Source organism: Echinops telfairi, unplaced genomic scaffold, assembly GCF_000313985.2.
Source record: "Echinops telfairi isolate 266 unplaced genomic scaffold, ASM31398v2 ScPeMD7_443;HRSCAF=831, whole genome shotgun sequence".
Lineage (NCBI taxonomy): Eukaryota > Metazoa > Chordata > Mammalia > Afrosoricida > Tenrecidae > Echinops > Echinops telfairi.
Genome location: NW_022104341.1, coordinates 68,970,709 through 68,989,764, shown reverse-complemented (window position 1 = coordinate 68,989,764; position 19,056 = coordinate 68,970,709). Strand labels below are relative to the sequence as shown.

The window sequence follows — 19,056 nt, the reverse complement described above, 5'->3', positions numbered from 1 at the left end:
TGTGCCCCTATAGGACAGAGTAGAACTAACTGGCCCCTCAGGTTTCCTGGGTGGACACTTTATGGGAGCACATCACCAGATCCTGTTCCCTCAGTGGAGTGGCTGGTGGCCTCAAACAGCTGCCCTTTCTGTCAGCACCCACGTGCTTAGCTATTGTTCCTTTTAGGATAGAATAGGGACTTACTGTAAGGTCCATGGTGGCAGAGGAGCTACTTGTTGGGCTGCTAAGCTTGAGGTTACGAGTTCAAAACCCCCAACCACTCCATATGAAAACAATGAGCCTTTCTAGTCCCATAAAGTTACAGTCTCAGAAACTCACAGGTGCAGTTCTACCTTGCCTTTGAAGGGTTGCTATGGTTGAAACCAACTTGATGGCAGAGAATTTTTCTTTTAATAACTATTTCAATAGTTCAAACCTACCAGTCACTCTGAGGGAGAGGTGAGGTTGTCTGCTCCTGAAAGATTGACAGGCTTGTAAACCTAAAGTTGCATTCTACTCGGTGCTGTAGGATCGGGATGAATCAGAATCAACTCAATGGCAGTGGGTTTGGGGTTTGAAGTGAATGCTTGTGAAGTAGATAGACCTACTATTCAATAAATCTCTGATGATGCACTGTTAGCTCCCGCCAAGCGGCCTTCATGGCCTTCATGCACGATGGAAAGAAATGCTGTCTGCCCCTATGCTGGATGAAGGATTAGTTGGAGATCAGGCTGTGGTGATAAATAGTGTCAGCTGACTGGTTTGGGGAGGTGTATTGCCAGGCCTTTGTTCCTGGTCCATCTTATTCTAGAAAATCCATGGAAACCTTTTGAGTATTACATCAGCGTACACGCCTCTGCTGACAGATGGGTGGTGGTTGTATATAAAGTTCATTGGCTGGAAACCAATTCTTGGTCTCCTTCATGGAAGATAAGAAATCTACCACCGAACCACCACTCTCTAATGACACAGGTGGTACAAAATCTCCTACTTCAAAACGATGTTTTAATTACTACCAGATCCCATCTGTCCATCTGCCCCAATTTTATCAGAGAAAATAGAGTTTAGAAACTAAACTATGAAGACTTACAAATGCAAACGCATGCATTAAATATGTATTGAGTATTCTTGAGCGCCAGCTGCTAGTCTAGGGGAGTCGGACACATTCCTGTACCTCAGGCTCATTGCCTGGGAAGGAGGAGTAAGCCAGTATTATGACAGGTGTTATGTTTGAAATGTATGTGGGAAATTTGTCAAGTAAAGGACGTTATATCAAACCTACTGCTAGTGATTAATTTATGTCCTCCAAAAATTCATGTTGACGTTCTCGCCCCGGTACTTGTGTGATCTTATATGCAAATAGTCTTTGAATACGTCATTGGTCATGCTGGGGAGAGGAGGTCTCAATCCAACAGAAGTGGTGTCCTTATAAAAGAGAAGAGGCATGGAGATACAAAGAGCTGAATGAAGGCTAAGGGAAGATGCAGGTAGGTTGCAGCTTCAAGCCAAAGTATTCCTGGAGCTACCAGAAGCTGAGAGAGACAGAAATGCATCTCTCCAAGAGCCTTCAGAGAAAACATGGCTCTGCTGAGACCCTGAATTTGGACTACTACTACCCCCAGACCTGTGAGACAATTTAAATGCCACCCATTTGGGGGGATTTTGTTTTAGCAGCCCGAAGAAGCTAATACAGTGGAGCTTTCTGTTCATGAGAGAATGGTTTGAATGAATGCTTTCAGAATTAGCAGCAGACACTTAAGAGCTATATATTGGTATACCACACAAAGGGAGACTGAGGAAGGATATGTACTGTGTCATGCATATGTTTTTAAAAAAACTTTTTTTTTTTAATTCCAAAGGCAATGCTTAATTTGCCGATTCATCTCCTGCACAAAAACTCCAAGTGTCAGCCAACCAGCCTCTGAGGTTTCCTTGGCCACCCAGTTCAATCGGTAACCCCAAACCCACTCTAGTTTTATGGGAGAATTTTTTCAACACGAAACACCCACAAGATATTATGGGGGCAAAGGTGTAATTCAATTATCTGACTTAATCAATTCAAATGGCTAATGTACAAGGATCGCAGGATGCCATCCAGCTTTCAACCGAGGGCGAATAATTGTTCCATAATTTCTTAATTCTCCCACAAGACAGTTTAAATTAAAGGATGTCAATTTGCAAAGCCAGACTGCATTGTATTCTGAAATTAGGCCTGAAATAGCCACAGGATGAAGAGTAAAAGGCAGACAGCAGAGCCCAGAGTGCCCGGTGCTGTGCAAAACTGTTTAATACGGTCAGACCTTTTAATCTTCATATCTATTGATGCAGAAAGCAGCATATTTCTGTCACTTATGATAAGAAACATTACTTTTTAAATTCCTTGGTGAGACCTGCAGATCTTAGGCAGCTAAGATAGCAGGAATCTCTATTTCTGTTTCTGTAAACATTCTTCCCCCCCCCCTTAAATTGGTTTTATTCTAATCCATTTAGTCCCCAATCTAAGTCCAAGACAAGTAACCCTGAGTGGAACCACACAGAAGGAGAACAAAGGTTTGTGCCTCTCAATTCTCAAAGTCCCCTGGTTACCACTTTGAACAAGTTCATGACAAAACAAATCATGAATCTTGGTGGATTAACCATGGGCCAGGCAGATGAGACCCTCAAGTTGAGGAGTTAGGGGTAGACAGGAGGGAATGGTACACACAATTTTCATGATGGAGGGAAGCATTTTACTCACAGATGTCCTAGAAAGTGGGCTGGTCAATGCACCCTGGCTGGGTGGGGGTGACGCTGGTGAGAGGAGGGCCCGGGGTCTGGATGGAAGAAATCGGATGAGGCTTCCCCAACGTTGCCAGGGCCACAAGTCAGGAATCGTCATGGAGAGGAGCCAAGGACAGAGCTGCAATGAAAGAGCATGTGTCATTTTAGAAGCCAACACAACAAGGAAGAGGAGGGAGGACACAGCACGATGTTACTCAGCACCAGGGAGCTGACCACGAGTGATTTCAGATTCAGTGTCCTTCTAAGGTGTGGTACACGCTAACATAGGTGCAGACACAAAGACCACAAGGAATTGTTATGGAAGAAACAAACGGAAATGTGTTAGTTAAAATTTTATTGTGCCAACCTGGCCAATAAACCTATGTGGAGTTAATTGAAGGCCAGAGAGCTAAATGGCTCTGTGAGCCTTGCCTTTCTAGTTCTCGGGTCTCTTGCTTTGTGATGGTCGGACCAGGGTGCAGCTGCCTTACCCAGTTCCTGCTTCAGCTGGTAAGGCTCACTTCCTGCAAGACATCCCCAAGGAGAAGCCACATGGACCTTCCCCAATGCAGCCCTGGGTGCTGGAGCAGCCGTGTGGAGACCCCTGCCAGTGCTGAGATGCTTGCACATTCACTGACTCAGCTTTCCTCCTGCACTCGGCATCATTGCGTGTGTTTTGTGAGATGGAGGAGGACTTTGTGGATTGGTGTTGGACATATGGGCTAAAGTTGGACTTGTGGGCTTGGGCAGCACTGGGTTGGGATGTTTTCTTGATGTGCACTTAGCCTTTATATAAAACTCTCTCTTATACATGAGTTTCTGTGGATTTGTTTCTCTAAAGTACCCAGACTAGCACAAACACTGTGCTAGCTTTTGAACTAGATACAAACAAAACATAAAGAACTTGCTAATTTCATTTTTTAAATTTGGACTAGATCGTACATACAAACAGTAAACCAACTGATGTTGAGCTGACTGTGACTCCCAGTGACCCCAGGTTTGTCGCAGTGGCACTGTGCCTGTTTATCTCAGGCTGAGTTTCTGGTAGATTGCCAGCCTTCCACCCAAAACACCTCTGGCTGGACTGAAAGCTCCAGCCAGCCTCCTACAGTAGACGTGGTTGCCCCTTCCCCTCCACCCCCCAAGATTTGGATCTAGTGTAGACATAGACTAGAAGGCTATAGAAAAAACTATACCTTCATGTGTGTGAATACATATGTCGGATGAAAACCTGAAAATGGAATTACTGGGTAAAGAGAAGGTACATTGCAAATTGTGACCAATATTGCAAATCATCATCCACAGAAGATACAGTTTTTACATTCTTTTCAGTGATATATAAAAGGACACGTTTCCCACACTCCCACCAACAAAATTGATCACAGTTGTTTATCTAGAGCAGTGGTTCTCAACCTTCCTAATGCCGAGAAACTTTAATACAGTTCCTTATGTTGCGGTGACCTCCAACCATAAAATTACTTTCGTTGCAACTTCATAATTATAATTTTGCTACTGTTATGAATCATAATATAAGTATCTGATATGCAGAATATATTTTCTCTTTTTTATCATTTTACTGGGGACTCAGACAGCTCTTATCACAAGCCATCCATCCATCCACTGCGTCAAGCACATTTGTACATTTTTTGCCATCATCGTTTTCTTTTTTCCTAAATGATTTTATTGGGAGCTCATACAACTCTTATCACAAGACATCCATCCATCCACTGTGTCAAGCACATTGTACATTTGTTGCCATCATCATTCTCAAAACATTTTCTTCCTAATTGAGCCCTTGGTATTAGCTCCTCATTTTTCCCCTCCCTCCCTCCCTCATGACCTTGATAACTTATAAATTATTACTATTTTGTCATGTCTTACACTGTCTGATGTCTCCCATCACCCACTTTTCTGTTGTCCATCCCCCAGGGAGGGGGTTAGATGTAGATCATTGTGATTTGTTTCCCCTTGCTCCCCCACCTTATCCTTACCCTCCTCCTATCACTACTCTCATTGTTAGTCCTGAGGGGGTTACATCTGTCCTGAATTCCTTGTGTTTCCAGTTCTTATATGTACCCATGTACATGCTCTGGTCTAGCCAGATTTGTAAGGTAGAAATTGGAATCATGATAATGGTGGGGAGGAAGCATTAAAGAACTAGAGGAAAGTTGAATTGTTTCATTGGTGATATACTGCACCCTGACTGGCCCTCTCCTCCCTGCTATCCTGCTGTAAGGGGATGTCCATTATGCTGGATGTATTTTCATTGTTACAAATTGAACATACTTAAAGCATCTTGATTCTAGAAAATGTTTTGAGAATGATGAGGGCAATGAATGTACAGATGCGCTTTACACAATTGATGTGTATATGGATTGTGATAAGAGTTGTATGAGCCCCTAATAAAATGATTTAAAAAAATAGTTCTGCAAACATAATCTCCATGATGTGTGTTATAACAGGTACGCCAGACAAGATACTGAGGTGTGGGATGTATAGGAAATCAAGTAGTGAGACCATTTCTTTCTGTATTAATGAAAATAGACCCAGTTATTATCAACTGGGGACATGTTGACGCATATGATAAAGCAACTTAACAATCCAGACTCATGGCCATCAGATCAATTCCAACTCATGGCGACTCTAAGGGGAGAGCGGAACTGCCCTGAGGGTTTTGAAGGCTGTGATCCCAACAGATGAAAAGGGCCACATCTGTCTCCCAGGGAGTGGCTGGTAGATTCAAACCATTCACTTTTCCATTACCAGCCAGGCTACTAACCGTTGGCCCACCAGGGCACCAATAGATAAACTCAACCAAAGCAAACCCAACGTCAAGAGTCAATTCTGACTCACGGTGACTCTATCCAGTCGGCTAGATCTGCTCCCAATGGGCTTCCAGGATGATAAAAACCTTCATGAAAGTACACGTCTCATCATTGTCCCATAGAGCGGCTCATGTTTTTGAACTGCCAACCTTTCAGTCAGCATCCCAATGTTTAACTCGCTGCACCACCAGGGTTCCCTGAGAAGTAGAGCATTTAAAACCCATATTAACACCGTAATTTTCCCCTTGTTCTTTTACAGATAAAACCCAAAAGCAGCGATGTTGTGAAAGATTTCATCATATTGGATCAATAATCAGTGTCCACAGAAGTAGTTAACTAAGTGTGCATAAATGAGAAAATATGAGGGGGTATTTCCTGCCCCTAAATCAGAATATTTTTCAAAGCTATAAATTTAATTTTTTTACAAAACCTTCATTTTTATCACCTTCAAAGTACTCGTTATTACACTTAATACATTTATCAAATCTGTGATTCCGTTCTTAGAAACATGTTTCAAACTCATCTGTTTGGATGGCTGGCAGCACCTCCCTCATTTTTTTCTTCACTTTTTCTATGTCATCAAATCGCTGTCCTTTCATGTCCCTATGCATTTGCAGAAACAAAAAGAAGTCAGACAGCGAGGTCAGGTGAGTCAGGTCCGTGGGGTAAGAAAAGCATGCTGCTTTTTGCCAAAAGCTGGTGCACTGAGATGGCTGCATGAGAAGCTTCATTGTTATGGTGGCAAAACCAGTCCCCTGTATGCCACAAATCAGGTCTTCTTTTGTCACACACTGTTATGCAATCTTTTCAGAACCTCTAAATAGAAAGCTTGATTAATAGTCTGACCTGGTGAAACGAACTCCAAATGCACTATCTCCCTCACGTTAAGAACAAACAAACAAATGAGCATCATCTTGATCTTTGATTTCACTAGACAAGCTTTTGGGGGTGAGGTGATGATGCCATCTTCCACTGGCTTGATTGATGTTTGCTTTCAGGATCATAAGAATAGCACCATGTCTCCTCACCAGTGATGACCTTGCGTTTGGAGCTGTTGTTTCAAAGCACAGCATGTTTCCACTCGACTCTCCTTCTGCTGGTCAGTCGGAACCCGAGGCACAAATTTCACAGGGACCCTTCTCATTCCCGAATGTCACATTAAAATTTGCTGAATTTAGCTCCAAGAGCGTCCATATAACTTCCCCATCTCTTCAGTGGTCTGTCATGAGTCTTCAAGCCACATGAATGTTGTTGACATTTTCATCTGTTCAGACATCTAGAACGAGGTTTGCCATCATTCGACATTTTACCTTTTTTGAAACAATTAGCCCACTCTTACACTTGAGGCTTTCCCCATAATGCTGTCCTTGTAAACTGTGTTCCACATCACAATAATTTCTGGGGCATTTTTCCCTGAGCAGGAAACAAAATTTCACAGCCACACCCTGTTCTCTTAAATCGTCCAGCACAAAAACCTAGGTTTGCGCGATACTGCTTTTACGAAATAATTTACTATGACCAGAGAGAACCTTCCCAGGCGACACCACTGGGTGGGCTAACCCAGACTGAGTTGCTGGATGATGCGCTCTTAGTGGGAAAAATGCATACTATGAAAGCTACGCTCCACTCAACGCAATTCTGTTTTTCTTGGGGGTACCATCATAGATGAATTAAAATAAACAATAAGAAATACTCACCTGAAGTCTCCTTACAACCGAACAATATTTTACTTGATTAGTAAAAAAATGTCTGCTGTGACCACTATGCTCTTTGAAGAACTTTCTGTGTGGGTTCCAGCTGACAACAGTAACTCCAAAGGTCAGAGAGAAAAATGAAGGGGTAGGGAGTTCACGCTAACAGAAGAGGAACAGTGCAAAGGGGAGGGCAAGGATGGTTGCAAAACCGCATGAGTGTGAACAATGCCACTGAATTGTACATGGTAGAAACTGGTGAACTGGTGTATGATTTGCTGCATATATTCCAAACCCTGATAACAGAATAAATTAAGAATGTGTAAAACACTGAAATGCTAAGAAGGAAAAACTCTTAAGTTTTTAGCATGCTAATGTATAATACACTGAAAAGTCATTCAGTCTCTCAATCAAAGCATACAAAAGGAATCCTAGAAAATAAAATATTTTGGGAAAATGGATGAGAGGGCTCTATAAAGGACAAGTTGCCAAGCACACACTTACTCCCCGCCCTGCTACACTGTTGATGTGCTTGTGGTAGACACTGCAAAACGAGAATTTAACCAGCTATGCAGAAACTCCAGGCATTCACAGACACAGTTTGCTGCTGAGCTATAAGCCGAGCATTAAGGAGGGAAAAATAATAATTAACTCATAAAGAGAGGGGCAAGTAAACATTATATTAGAATAATTTTTAAGAATCCCAAATGAATATAATCTTCCATTACATTATGAGCATTAATATTAATAGTGTTGGTTTTCTTGTGGTTTTGATAGTTATTGTATGTAACAAGCTGAAGTTAACTTCACAGGGGAAAAAATAAATAAACTAAATTAAATATGCCGGTGTCTCAGGAAACTTCATTTTCTGAGTGAATAGCCAAGTTGATGCACATCACCAGAATGTCTGACAATCAGTTTTCCATACTGGTGTGTTCTAAATGGGAAAGGAAACCAACTCTTCATTTAAATTATATTGCAAATCACTTCTTGCTTGCTGAATGGCATTCAGCTGCAGTAGGTGGCTTTCACCGTAGGGCCCAAACCACGCCACTGGATGATTAATGCTAATTTGAAATGTTTTCTTTAGGGGAGGATGTATGCGCACTATCTTGGTGCATACGAGGCTGAGGAAATTTTATGGTGGGTGACTGACTCAAAGGCCAACAGCATATTTGCCATCAGATAAAAATGCACATTCACAAACATACCAAGACAAGTCAATTATTCCCTGATTCACTATTCCCCAGGTTCTTTCGTATAAAGGAAACTATTTATATTCCCCATCAAATGGATACACAGAGCCATGGTAAACAACACCCCACCTCCCAATGCCTCTATTTTATATTGTATTTCCCAGGGCACCTTCCATTGTGCAAGTCATTAGTTTTGGTCTTTTTATTCCCGATTTATCAAAACAGACATTTTGCCAGTGTGTTCCGTTTAACTCCCAGATGCCAAGCAGGAGACACAATTTTTGACCCACGAGGGTGGTGGCAGGACCACGATAGGCTGGGTAATCTTTTGGTGAGGGGGGCTAGGAATTTGTACTTCTCTACCTTGATGACCACTACATGGATAAATATGGAAAAAATCAGTGTTTCTTATTCTTTCCCCCAGTGTAATAATTCAAAGAACCAAAGTCTTCCTTCTCTTTTAAATTTCCCCCAATAGAGAGCCCATCAATCAGATCACTCCCAAGTAACAGGAACCAAATTCGCAAAACAGTACAAACTGGACCTGAGGCCTTAGACCTCACTTGTCAGAGCAGCACTACGTATTAAACAGAAAATAACACCGAATGTGGGCAAGAAATCTGGGAACAGATTCTTCCACCGACCGTCTTCCTCCAAGATGCCCCGGCACACCAAACAGGCTCTCGGTATGTGGTTGCGGTGGATGAGGTGTGGTGTGGTGTGGTTGGGGTGATGCAGTGTGTGGTAAAGAGAGAGCTCAGGCAATCTGAGATGGAGTACTAGTTTTCGTGCCAGTCTTTATAGCATCCTGGGAACGTCCCCAGGGTCTCTGGTAGTGCAGGGGGCTAAGTGTTGGGCTGCTCACCGAGAGGCCAGCAATTCAAATCCACCAGCTTCTCCGAGGGAGACAGATGAGGTAGTCAGCTTCCATAAAGATGTATACATTGCACTTGATCAAACCCCACCAGACATCATACCCCTTTTCGCTGTCAATTTTAAATCTCTTATTATTCCTTTATCCCTGAGTTAGCTGCCTACTCCCCTTCCCCATGCCCCTCTAGTTCCTGAATGCTTCCTCTCCCCACTACCATGGCCCAGTTCTACCTTACAAATCCAGCTAGACTGGAGTACACACATTGGTACAGATAAGAGCTCTCAACACATGGAATTCAGGACAGATAAAACTCTCAGGAATAGTAGTGGGAGTAGAAATATCCTGAGGGTAGAGGGATGGGGTGTGTTTGTGTGTGAGAAAGGGGGAACCCATCACAAGGCAGGGTCTATAGCCCACCCCCCTAGGGGGATGTATAACAGAAATGTAGGTGAAGGGAGATAACGGACAGTGTAAGCATGAAATCACAACAATAATATGTAATTTATCAAGGATTCATGAGGGTGGGAGGGTGGTGGAGGTAGGGGGAAAAAGAGCTGATAGCGAGGGCTCAAGTAGAAAGAAAATGTTTTGAAAATGTTGAAGGCAACATATGCCCACGTGTGCTTAATACAATTGAATGATGGATTGTTATAAGATTTGTAAGAGCCACCCCCAGTAAAATGATTAATAAAAAGTAAAATAAAAAGAGTGACAGTCTTGGAAACCCGCTCCATCCTATGGAGTTGCTCCGAGTCAGAACTGCCTCCAAGGCAGTGAGCTGTGTGAGTTGTGTACGTACCACAGTTCCTTTCTCCATCCACCTGTCGCTGGACATTTAGGTGGATGCTCTGCCTAATGTTGCTATAAACATTTGTGTACAAATTTCTGCGTGGGCATATGCTTTCATTTCTCTTAGAGTGGAATTCCTGAGCTACGTGATAATCCCATATTTGACTTTCTGAGGAAATGCCACATTGTTTTCTAAAGCAAATGCATTATTTCACATTCTACTACTGATGTGCACACGCTCCAATTTCTCCATCTCCTCATCAACACTTGCTATTTTTATTTATTTTTTAAAATTAAAGCCATGTTAGCACATTGAAAGGGAAAAAAAAAAAGATGTATAGCTTCAGAAACCCCATGGAGCAGTTCTGCTGTGTCGTTTTGGGTCACTATCGCTTAGAATAGAATTAAGAGCAGTAGGCTTGGGTGCATTTCCGTACTCTTATGAGCTTGAATTTTCTACTCTCCAGGGATCTTCTGAGCATGTCAGGAAGAATAAAATAACCAGCAACAGCACAGGGCCTGTCCCAGACAAGATGCTCCTCCCAAGTGTTATTCACAGGGAACATAAGCAGTAGTTAACCAAAGGACTAGATCACTGGTTCTCAACCAGTGGGTCGTGACCCTTTTCACAGGGGTCACCTAAGACCATCGGAAAACACATATTTCCAATGGTCTTAGGAACCGAGACACTGCTTCTCTATCTGGATCCAAGCAGGTCCGCCCACATACGACTACCCAGCTTGAAGGCTGTTACCCATGCTACACCATGCTTCAAGACTAAATTTCATTTATTTGTCATTAGAAATAAATATTTCACAATATACAAGTACATATTGTTTTTGTCATCAATCACTATGGTTTAATTTATAAAAATGAAAATATACCCTGGATATGAGATATTCACATTACAATTCATAACAGCAGTGATAAATTACAGTTATGAAGTAGCAACAAAAATAGTTTTATGGTTGGGGTCAACACAACATGAGGAACTGTATTGAAGGGTCATGTCGCGGCATTAGGAAGGCTGAGAACCACTGGACTAGATGTTCAAGTCTATTGGCAAACACCTGGGCACTGGTGTTCTTCCAAACACTGAGCCACCAAAAATACTACGAAGCACAGTTCTGCTTTGAGATCTATGGGGACATCATGAGTCAGAATCAGCCTCATGGTAACTAACTTTTGTTATTATTGTTTTGGTTGTTAAAATAGCATTAAAAGAGATGCTGCTTTTGTATTTACTAACATTGTGTACCACAACCCAACCCACTGCCATTGAGTCGAGAGAGGCTCATACGTTTTCTGAGGGAGACGATTGCCCTTTCAGAACAGCTGGTGGGTTAGAACTGCCAGTCTCATTGGCAGTTTGGCACTTACAAGACAGTGCCACCAGGACTCATTATTCCCTACCATAAGAAGATAATAATTGGAGAGTACTTAAGGTATTGATTACTAGAATATTTAACAGATTATTGTCTATCTATACATAAATGTTGAGTGTGACATGAGATTTTGTTTTCTGTTATGTGTGCTTAAAAGTCAGTGTTTTTTTAATTGCTGGAAGTTAATTTTCACATGGGTCTTTGACCTTTAAAATGATTGAATGCACTGCTCAAGTGGCAGAATTTTTTCTATACCTGACACTTATTTGCAAAATTAGATGTCCAGAAGGCTAAAACATAATTTTTTTATGAACAAGACAACACTGTAACAAGCTTGGAAAAATCTCATTAAACCCGACTACAGCATATCTTTGGTGCTAACCACAGGCCCAGGCTTCTACTTCTGTAGGGTTTTGTGGGGAAAAAATCAGGACTTCTGGGCAGGGGAGTTATAGACAGGCCTCCCTGAGGTGGATCCAAAGCCCCAGTACATGAGTTGTGGATCCAAAGCCCCAGTACGTGAGTACAAGGTACATGAGTTGCTCTGCACATTACGTGCAGTGATGGTTCTCAGATGGACTCCATGTGAGAGCACACTGGGGAGGTGTATCATAGCTGACGTTAAAGCATCTATTTTGAATAGGTAAGTCACAGTCACTAGGTGGGATAAGCACTTGGAAAGATATATAAACTTCTAGAATATTATCATGTGTAACCAGTGCTTAAAAAACAGATTACTAGAGGAAAGGAATATTCCTATAGGCTTTGGGTTGGTTGACATGTGTGGTAGAAATATGCAGGCACTTCCAAAAATTTGGAAAAAAAGAATGAAAAGATAATGAAACTTTTCCATATTTCTTTTTCTTTAAAAAAAATCATTTCTGGGGGGACTCATACAACTCTTATCACAATCCATACATACATCAATTGTGGAAAGTACATTTGTACATTTGTTGCTCTCATCATTCTCAAAACATTTGCTCTCTACTTAAGTTCTTGGCATCAGCTCCTCATTTTTCTCCCTCCCCGCTCCCCCATCCCTCATGAACCCTTGATAATTTATAAATTATTATTTTGTCATATACTCTCTGTTGTCTCCCTTCATCCACTTTTCTGTTGTCCATCCCTCAGGGAGGAGATATATGTAGATCCTTGTAATTGGTTCCCCCTTTCCACCCCACCCTCCCTCCACTCCATAATTTTTTGGAGTACTCTATAGTAGAAAAGAAAAAGGGGGAAAAAAAGAAAGACTGTTGTTGGTGAACAGGGTGCATGGGGGCGGGATGCTCCATGGTGGTGGGGATGGTAATTGAGGCGGGTGGTGTGGGGTGTCTGGAGGATCTCAATTGTAGGGGCCAATGGGTCAGAGCAGGACCATCCCTATGGAGGAGGAGTGGCTAGACAGCAGCCAGGACACACACTCCATCTCTCAAGACTCTCTAACACCCTCTCCAGGTGTTGGAGGGGGCTACTTGGACTAACATGCAAGTAAATTAAGGCACAATATTCACTTCTCCAATCAGGTCTATGCCCCATCTTGCTATCTCAGGCCACCCCGTCATGCCTGTTTTTCCATGTTGGCTCCCTCTGCCTCCGATACTCTTCTTCTACACCATACAATTACCACTAACTATGAATATCAGCTCCCGTGTGACATTTTCTGATTTCCTCTGGCCCAAGTAAGTGCTCCTCAGTTCACCAATGCACATGTCATTCCTGAGACCTGACAACTCCTCCTCAACCACAGCTCATTACGTGGCATGAGGGGCTTCAAAAAGTTTGTAGGAAAATGAAATAGTCAATTAAAAAAATAATTTTTCATGAACCTTTTAAAGCTTCTTCATAATAGCCCATGGTTTACACACACCCTTGCTCCTGTGTGTTGAATTCCAGGTGTTTGTGTTTTCACCTTTAGTTTCTGCAGTAGTGCCCGGTACATCGTCTAATTGTGTATATCAGTCTGCAGTACTGCAGTTGTTTGTTGTGGTGGTATCATGTGGATTCTAGCTGACAATGGTATGACAGGTTAGAGCTGCCACATAGAGGAACCTTTATGGAAGCAGATTGGCTGTTGTTCTTTGTATAGAAGAAGGTCTGTAGATGTTAGTTGCTGTTGAGTTGGTTCCACCACCTAGAAATCCTCCGCACACTAGGATAAAACACCACACACTCCTACATTATCCTCACAATTGTTATATGTGAGCCCATGGTGGCAGACACTGCCAATCCATCTCATCCAAGGTGTTCCTCTTTTTCGCTGAGGTCCAACTTTTCCCAGCATGATGTCCTTATCTCTCCTGATAGTGTATCCAAAGTCTGTGAAGTTCCAAATATGTGAGATGAAGTCTTGCCATCCTCTCCTCCAAGGAGCATTCTGGCTGCACGTCTTTCACATCAGATCTGTTTCTTCTTGTGGCAGTCTAAGGCAGCTTCAATATTCTTTCCCAGCACCATAATTCAAATGTATTGATCGTTCCTTGTTCAATGTCCAACTTTCACATGTACATGAGGGGATTGAAAACACCATGGCCTAGATCTGGAACAACTAGACAATGGCTTTGTCTTTTTCCCCCATGGTTAGCAGCTAAGTGCAAGGCCGTTGGCCACTCTTCAGGTCTGGAACTAAACACAGCCCCATGGGTCAACTTTCAGCCAAACAATAGACTGGCCTAAGCAACTATTTGAGGCCAAAATGACAGCATTTGCCCAGGAAAAGGCTCAGAATGCAGTAAGAACAGGAAAGAAGATTGATTGGAGACAGCAAACAGAGGAACCAGAAAGAGTGATGCTCCATTGTGGAGACTGTGATGTCACAAAGCAAAATGTTAATGAATCATTGAGTAGAAAACCAATTTGCTTTGTTCATGTAAATCACAAAGAAAAGTTAAAATAAAAAAATTTTACCAAAAAAAAAAAAAAAAAAGGTGGGGGGGACTTCCTGGAAGATTGCGACGGAGTGACACATACCAGAGGGACTCTGCAGAATTCAGCCCAGGAGAGTTGCTTAGAGGGAAATGCAATGCTGTTGGAATGCAGGAGGAGCATCATAAAGATAAGTAGCCACAGACCCACGGGGTTTTGAGGGGCTGAGGGATTTTGGCTTACCACAGTGGAGGCCGGCTGAGGCTTGACATTGACCCCGCCACTGTCTCTGGTGGATCTCAGACCATTTGGAGCCCATAGGGACACTTGGACTCAACACAGCCAAAGTTTGCCACTGCCTGCCTCGGGCCAGGGACTGGACCCTTGCAGCTCCACCAGCAGGGATCAGGGTACAGCTACATTGTTACTTTTGTTTCCATCTCTTCTCTCTATTCCCCCACAGTCTTGGAGGGTTGCGCAGGAGCTTTTTCTCAACACAGCCATAGCTTGCTTCTGCCGCCTCCTGCGACAGGGACTTAACCCTTGCAGCTCCACGGGTGGGGATGGGGACTCAGCTACATTGTTGCTTTTGTTTTTCTCTCTTCTCTATATCCTGGCACAGTCTCAGCGGGCTTACTTTTTCATTTTTTTCTCCTCTTTGTCTCTTTCCTGGTCTCTCACACTCCACTGCTGACCTCCAGACCACTCCCCTTAGCCTAGGGCATTTACGTCTGCGCCGCACTCAGCTAGGTTAACTCCACCGTGTGCAGCTAAGCAGAGGCTGGGGAAAGCCCTGTCAATCTCCAACAGGGGATACTCTGCTCAAATTCTTACTTGGAAATTCCTGCCTGTGTGTCTGGGGGCCCAAGGCAGCTCGGCCAACACTCATCAACACTCCAAGCTGCTGCAGGAACGTCTGCCCAACCTCTGCAACACCAATGCAGGAAACCCTCCAGCCTTTCAGGGAACTCCCCTGAGAGGAAGCCACAGGAGGATAAAGTGGTAGGTTAATTCCATAGTGAAATTAGCTGTAGGCAGTTCGAAGAAGCATTCCTACAAGTCTCCCAGAGAGAGTCAGTGCTCATTGACTCCCTGGAAAATGGCAACTGGCTCTTCTAAAACAATGCAATGCAAACAGCCATCAGCCCCAATGACCTCAACGAAAAAACAGGAGAAACAAAATGCAATGGCAGAAGATGTCCAGAACATAATGACATGCATAGAAGAAGCAGACATTGAGCTGCCACAGAAAGAAATTTTCAGAAATTTGGAGTCATACAGGATATGAGGGGGGAAAATACAGAAAAAGGATGAAATGATAGAGGAGATAAAGGCCATACACCAAAGAGAAATACAGGAGCTTAGGGAGAAGATAATAGAAACCATTAGCAGAAACACGGACCTCGGGAATTGACTGGAGGAAGCAGAGAACCAAATTAGTGACTTGGAGGACAGCCAAGCAGACTATAATGAACGTGAACAAAAATCTAATAAGATCATCAGAGAAGGTAAAGAAAACCTAAGAGCTATGTCTGATGCTATGAAGCGAAACAACATTATAATTATTGGCTTATCATTGGAAGACACAACAAAGAAGTCATCTGCAACAATAGTGAGAGAATTCTTGGAGGAAAACTCCCTTAGCTTAATGAATGAAAACCAGGCAAACATTCAGGAGGCTGAAAGAACACCAGCTAGACTAAATCCCAAGAAGAAGTTGCCAAAGCACATAACAGTTAAACTATCCACCTTTGATGGAAAGGAGAAAATCATGAGAGCAGCTAAGGAAAAACAAGTGATCACATATAAAGGTTCCCAAATAAGAATATACTCAGACCTACCAGCAGAAACTATGAAGAAGAGGAGAGAGAGGAGTAACATATTCCAAAAATTGAAGGAAAACAATGCAAACCCAAGAATACTCTATCTAGCCAAATTATTGATCAAGATAGATGGAGATGTAAGAGTCTTCCCAGACAAGGAAAAAGCTCAAAGAATACGTTAGAAGAAACCCAGCCCTACAAAAGATCCTTGCTGACCCAGTATGGGCAGAAGAACAACACTTACCAAGCATAAGTAAGAGACCGCCACATAGAACAACCTCACCCAGAGGGCAACAAAGAGAAAATAGACCCCAAGACAGTATTGGCTTAAGGATGGAAAGAAGTCAAGAATCATACACACACACACACACACACAAACACAGATGCACAACACACTAATGAGAAAGGAAAGTAGGAAAACACCCAACACAAAAGGTATAAGATGACATCACAGAGTCCGCAGATGGAGATAATAACCCTGAATATCAATGGCCTGAAGGCAGGCATTAAAAGACTGAGACTAGCAGACTGGCTTAGAAAACACAACCCATCCATCTGCTGTCTACAGGAGACACATCTCAAGGCTACAGATAAAAACTGGCTGAGAACCATTGGCTTGAGAAAGGCATACCAAGCAAACAACAATTCAAAAAAAAACAGGGGTTGCAATCCTAATCTCGGATAAAATTGACCGCAAAGTGCAAACCATAAAAAGAGATAAGGAGGGACACTATATAATGCTCAAGGAAATGGTAGACAAAGAACCACTAAACGTTGAAAACATATAGTCCCCAAATGAGACACCCGCTGAATACGTCAACCAAACACTCCAAAAGATGAAAAAAGAAATCACAGCCTCAACAATTATAGCAGGTGACTTCAATACACCACTCTCTGACAAAGATAGATCGCAGGGAAAGAAACTCAACAAGGAGGCTAGAGATCTAAACAAAATTAGACAATTTGACCTGATAGATATTTACAGAGCTTTTCATCCAAATATAAACATATTCACGTTCTTCTCAAGCCCACATGGCACATATGCGAAGATAGTCTACATGCTGTGGCATAAGGCGAATCTACATAAATTCAAGCACATTTATTTCTTACAGACCTCTCTCTCTGACCACTGTGCCATAAGGCTGGAAATCAACAAAAGGAATATGAAGAAAACAAGAGCAAACAATTGAAGGATGAATAACTCTCTACTGTAAAAGGAGTGCGTACTGGCACAGATCAGAGATGAAATTAGGAAATTTCTAGAAACTAACGAGAATGAGCACACGATGTACCAAAACTTATGGGACACAGCAAAGGCAGTTATCAAGGGAAGTTTCATAGTAATACATGCACACTTGAGAAAGGAAGAGAGACTCATGATTGATATACTGGCACAAAATTTACAACTAGAGCAGAGTCAGCAGGACAATCCTACTAATAGCAAAAGAAAAGAAATAATAAAAATCTGGGCTGAGATTCAGGAGAGGGAAAAATAAGAAAACTATGGAAAAAATTAATGCTGCTAAAAGTTGGATCTTTGAGAGGATAAAGAGAATAGACAGACCGCTGGCAAACCTAACAAAAGAAAGGAGGGAACAAATTTCAATAGCAAGAATAAAGGATGAAAGAGGGGACATTACAACAGACCCTAATGAAATCAAAAGGATAATTACACAGTACTACGAAGGATTGTACTCCAATGAATTCAACAATTTGGAAGACCTGGGCAAATTATTGGAAAAACAATCCCTCTCTAGACTATCCTCGATGGACATCAAGAATCTCAACAGACCCACAGCAATAGAAGAAATAGACAAGGTTACCAAGGGATTACCAACAAAAAATCCCCTGGACCAGTTGGCTTCACTGGAGAATTCTATGAAGCATTTAGGGAAGAACCAACATCAATCCTACACAAACTCTTCCAGAACATAGAAAAAGATGGCAAACTCCCGAACTCCTTCTATGAAGCTAGTATAACTCTGATACCAAAACCGGGCAAGGATAGCACAAGAAAAGAGAACTACAAACCAATATCCCTAATGAGCATCGAGGCAAATTTCCTTAACAAAATACTAGCCAACAGAACACAAAAGTATATAAAACAAATAATTCACCATGACCAAGTGGGATTCATACCAGGGATACAGGGATGGTTCAACATACGAAAGACTTAGTATTATTCATCACATTGACATGAAAAACTATAAGAACCACATGATAATATCAATAAATTCATAAAAAGCATTCAACAACATCCAACACCAATTCCTATTTAAGACACTTGAGAAGATAGGAATGGAAGGAAAATTCCTCAAGACAATACAAGTTATAGATGAAAAACCAACAGCCAATGTCGTAGTCAATGGAGAAAAGACTAACACAATCCCACTGAAAAGGGACCAGACAAGGATGCCCCTTATCTCCACTCTTATTTAATATCATGCTGGAGGTTTAAGCTAACAGCATAAGGCAAAGAAGAGACATCAAAGGTATTCACCTGAGGAAGGAAGAGGTGAAACTGTCATTATTTGCAGATGATATGATTCTATATATGGACAAACCCAAAAGTTCTACAAAGGGAGTACCGGATGCAATAGAAGAGTTTGGCAGAGTGGCAGGATACAAGATCAACAAACAGAAGTCCATCAGACTATTATACATATCAGATAAGACCAGAGAAGAGGAGATAAAAAAGGTGGTACCCTTCACAATAGCCAAGCACTAATTGAAATATCTGGGGATGTACCTGACTAAAAGAACAAAAAATATATGTGGGGAAAACTACAGAACACTATAACAAGAAACCAAGAGCGACCTCAACAAATGGAAGAATGTCCCAAGCTCGTGGATTGGAAGACTCAATATAGT

At 42.2% G+C, this 19,056-nt stretch overlaps 1 protein-coding gene across 2 annotated transcripts in view; it reads right to left on the bottom strand.

Moving 5' to 3' along the window:
- DAB1 (DAB adaptor protein 1) overlaps positions 1 to 19,056 on the bottom strand; it is a 1,456,966-nt gene that overhangs the window by 1,005,886 nt on the left and 432,024 nt on the right. For both annotated transcript variants that reach the window (XM_045291934.1, XM_004699390.4), the window contains exon 2: positions 2,718 to 2,879. The gene's annotated coding sequence lies outside the window, so the exon portion shown is untranslated. The remainder of the gene's footprint in view (positions 1 to 2,717; positions 2,880 to 19,056) is intronic.